Source organism: Mus pahari, chromosome 8 (assembly GCF_900095145.1).
Source record: "Mus pahari chromosome 8, PAHARI_EIJ_v1.1, whole genome shotgun sequence".
Lineage (NCBI taxonomy): Eukaryota > Metazoa > Chordata > Mammalia > Rodentia > Muridae > Mus > Mus pahari.
Window position 1 is genome coordinate 76,097,156 of NC_034597.1, and position 5,031 is coordinate 76,102,186.

Here is a 5,031-nt window from a genome sequence, read left to right on the forward strand (position 1 = left end):
AAAAAAAAAAAAAAAAAAAAAAAACAAAAAAAAACAAATAAAGAAACAAAACTTTGTAAAGAGAGTTTCATAAATATCAAAAGTTTCTGGCAGAGCTGGTATCAATGAAAAGTGGACATTGCCAATTTGTACATGACTTTTAAATCTTTTATTTATTTTAATGTGCGTAGTTATTTTTTCTGTACCACATGTGTTCAGTGTTGGTGTACCACTTGTATACCAAGTATCCATGGAGGTCAGAGGAGTGCATAGGATTACTCAAGAATTAGAGCCACAAACTGTTAAGAGTCACCATGTGGGTGCAGGTTCCCAGTGAGGACAGAGAGGGGCTTGGGTGCCCTGGACCTGGAGTTACCAGTTGTTACCAGACTGGAAACCTGGAAGTACTGAGATATCTCTCTACCTTCCACATCGGAATTTAAAGGTTACATTAAAATGGTAATTTTAAAATCAATGTTTGGAGTTTTTGTCCTCCGTATTAGTTTGCTTTCTGTTGCTTGGATGCAACACCAACCGAAACAACTTGAGGGGTTTATTTAGCTTACATGTCCCTATCTCAATCCATCACCGAGGAAAGTGAGGGCAGGAACTCAAGCAGGAAATTGGATGCAGAGACTGAAACAGGGATCTGGGACGAATGGTAGTTACTGGCTTGCATCCACGGTTTGCTCAGTGTGGTTTCTTATTAAACTCAGAACCACCTGTCAAAGGGTGGTACCACCCACAGTGGACTGGACTCTCTCAAATTAATCATTAATCAAGACAGTTGGCTCTATTGATTTGCATGCATATCCATGCAATGGAGCTATTTTCTAAGTCGAGATTTCCTCTTCCAGACGACCTTAGATTTTTTTTTTTTCAAGTTGGCAAAAAGCAAATAAGGAATCAACCAACCGTTCTTCAGATGTGGAGCTAGAAGAGAGTGGCTCACAGCTCTGTCCCTGACTCTGGTTTTCCTCCATGCTCAACTCTGCATCTACAATGGGATCTCCTGGCCCTTACTCAGTTCTTCCTCCCTTCACTGGAACCTGAAACCTCGCTGGTCAACAGGATGGGACCCGGATGGGCTCACCTTATCTCTTCTTAGGAATAATCACCATAATCCAAATGCTAGACATCATTACATCATTGTTTTGTCTAATGTTCCAGGTGACTGTGAAAGACAGATAATTCTTTCTCATGGAGCTGAATGTGAAATCACTTGCAAGAGCATTTTCATCTCAAGTGTTGGTATCTTTAAAGCTAGGCGAATGTGACAAGAATCCTATGTATCCTAGTTAATACCAATTTCAAAGAGAAGGCTATGGAAACATGCCCATTGTGTTATATCATTTAATCTATATTAACATTTTGCAGGTGGCCTGGAGAGTGGATTTGTTTTTGTTTTGTCACAGCTGCTTTAAAAAGAAAGTATAAGATGTCTGACAATGATTCAGGAGATTTTTATATGAGTTGCACTGAGCTGAACTAACATCCAGTGCTCCAGCGTGTGACTCAGACTGTAATACGGTTTATAACTAAAGATCTTGGATGTTTTGAGGTCCCCTGAATGATAATATCAGTATTTCTATCCTGAAGAATTGTGAAGGCATATTCCCTGAGCATAAGAGAATCTCGAGAGCGTTAAAAGAGCCAATTTCCTCTTTAAACTGGCTAAAGCATCCCCAAAAGGCGGCTAATCATTATGTTTTAGTTGAGGAAAAAAGAAACATGGTCTAAGCTCAGAGAAAGAGGGCCGGTGGATCTGAGTTCCATTATGTCCAAGTCCATGGTAAAATAACGAACCCAGGGAGGAGGGTCTAGAGTCCAAAAGGCAGAGTCGGAATCTTTGCATATGCTCAGACCTAATCGGGCATCATTTACCTCTGTTGGTATATAAAAATGATTGCCCCTCCATTAGTGAGGCCTGCTGCTTTGTAGAGAAAGAGTGCGATCTTATTCTATTGTTATCAGAGTCTGTATTTAGCAAGATACACAACAATTGCAAAACAAGTTGGGAGGGGGGAGAATTTCTACTCATAAACTGTTTCCAAGGGGAGTAATAGGTATTATTTAGATTAATTCTGATGAAGAAAATTATCTTTTTCTTTCCCCTTATTGAACAGAAAGGACAATCCTAACACTGTTGCAATCTGTGCTTGCTGCTACACCAACATCAAAGAAACAGCTACCAGGCAAAGTATAAGAAAAGGCCTACTCATTAAAATGGTTTCATGTCTTCTTATCCTTGAAGAGAGTGTCAGTCAGCCATCCCTCAATTGTGATGCATTTTATGATAGAGTCGCAGGGAGCTAGACAAAGATCACCAGTTAATTTCCGCCCTAACAAATGACAGAACATATCATGAAACACAATCGCTTGAGCCAGGAAGCCTGGGGTCATGGCTTCTACATCACCCCCAAGCAATGGCCTTTTACTTTCTGGAAACTGCTTTAAATTTGAAATGGATCCAGCAGCTACTGCCCCTGGTCACAGGTTTTTGAATCAGAGGTCTCTGTGGTAGGGTATAGAGGAGATTTGCAAGAAACTTACACAAAACTAGCATAGTTGCCTCAAAGATAAACACCTCATACCTTTTCTGGTTATTTAGACAGTGATGCCTTCCATATATGCTTTATGTCAAATATACTACTTCTGAAAAAAAAAAAAAACTATGTACTTCCCCCAATTATGAAATTATTTTTAATAATATATTTATACTTTGAAACTTTCATACACTTATATAATATGTATTGATCATATCTACCCACCATTATGTCCTATCAACTTTCTAACATCCAGGGCTCCAGGAACTTGAAGAAAGTGGGAGTAGAAAAGACATAAGAGCTTGTGGGAAAGAAAGCTTTGAAATGCTAACTTTGGGACTTGACCCAGCTAGTGCATGCATTCATCCACAGCAACAGTTGTTATCACAAAGAATTTGCAAAAGGTCAACCCAGTTAAAATACCACAGTGTATGCAAAAGGAGCCCAAGACCCCACCCCTATAGATAGCCACTCATGCTGCTGATAGAACATGGGTCTCTTAGTGACTTTTCGATTTCTTTGCTAGCACAACCCTTAAAAGAAAGGATTTAATATGGAGCTTACAGTCTCAGAGGGTTAATGTCCTTGATGGCGGAGCCAAGGCACAACAGCTTAAAGAGCTAGAGCTAACAACATCTTGATGGGCAAGGTGGAAGTAGAGGGAGACACTGGGAATAACACAAATCTTTTGAAACTTCAAAGCCCATCCCCAGTGACACATCTCCTTGAATAAACACCAACACCTGTTAGTCGTTCCCAAGCAGTTCTGCCAACTGGGGACCAAGTATTCAAAAATATGAATCTATGGGAACCATTCTTATTTAAACCGCTACAGGGAATCTCTCTCCTTTGTGGAAGTGGCCACCAAATAGGTTGCTGCTGCCCCAGTGAGTGGCCACACACCCATGGCATATGGCTATCCCTATGTGTCTGGCTTTCTTTAATAGCATGTTAAAGCATTATAAGTAAAGGGAAATTATGATAATTATATTAAAATATTTTATTGTTTATAGTTTACTAGATCCTGATCTGAATTCTGAAGAGAAGATTTGGAAGATTTTGCTTAACAAGGAGAAGATAATCTCATTTTTTAGCTCTATATTTCTACTTCCTTCAGCAAATTCTACCGGCCTGTGCCACCAGTACTGGCATAGCTTTATATTTCTATAAAAACAAAACATAAATTGAACAAAACAGGTTAAAAACAACCATTTATTATAATATATAAAGATTATGTGGGATGAAGGGCATTTCTGCAGATCTCACTTGGATTCTTTGCATTAGTAAAACAATGGCTTGTCTGGTGATAGACATTTCCCTGGCCTGAACTGTCACTAGTTTGCAGCCTCTGCTGACATGTCTAAAGTGACAAAGATGGTCAGGCTTCTTATTACCACATGTTCTTTCATTCTGGGCTCTTTCAAATGATGGCAGAACCAATTCAAAGAATAAGCAAATCTACAAGTCCCTTTGAAACTCGCATAGCCTCAGAGGTAATATGATCCATCAGTCAATGATGAACAAAGTTAGACCAGATGCAAATGTCAGTAAATAGTCTTCTTTTAAAAGTTATGAAGAATTCATAGCTATATGCAATCTAAGACTTCATATCTCAGGATCTTAAAAACAACTTTTGGAACTTTATTATTAATATGAATAACAGGAAGGCAAAGCATTACTAAATGCTAATACAGGTCAGTTAATTTTGTCATTTTTGTACATGAAATCTAACATAATATTCATTATAATACTTTATTATTAATATAATAACAGGAAGGCAAAGCACTACTGAATGCTAATACAGGTCAGTTAATTTTGTCACTTTTGTACATGAAATCTAACATAATATTCACTATAATACTAAGAATTATCATGAGATAATGATGTTTTATTGTTATATATGTATAAAGTATATAAGACATTAAGTAATTTGCCCAAGATTGTGTAGTTTATAAGCACTAAAGCAGAATTTGGACCCAAACTATACATTTTGAAATCAAGTTTCTTGAATACCAAGAGTTGTATTGTTTTGTATGCTATAAAATCATAATACTGTATAAGCTATTGTATACCATATTATCAATTATCATATATTCAGTGATTGCAAACAAAAAAGCAGGTATGTCACATTACTGTGGTTCAGAAATTCTAGTAATCTTGATTGATGTGTCTGCTGTGGGATCCACAAAGTCAAAAACAAGGCTGAGCTACTAGCAGAAGTTCTGGGGAGGATTCACTTCTAAATTCATCCAGATTTTTAAGTATCTGGAAACTGAAGATTTGGGGACCCATTTTCTTTGTGGCTGTCGGTTAGACAAACCCCACTGCAACAAGAAATCTACACGTGTGAATTCTTGTGTATATTTCAAATCTAGCAGTGATGCATCAATCCTTTTCACACTTAGAACCTTTCAGACATTCTTTTGGCAGCAGCTGACTATACCTAGAAGTTATAAGGGTACACATAATTAATGGGCACAACCCATATGACGCAGGATAACCTCCT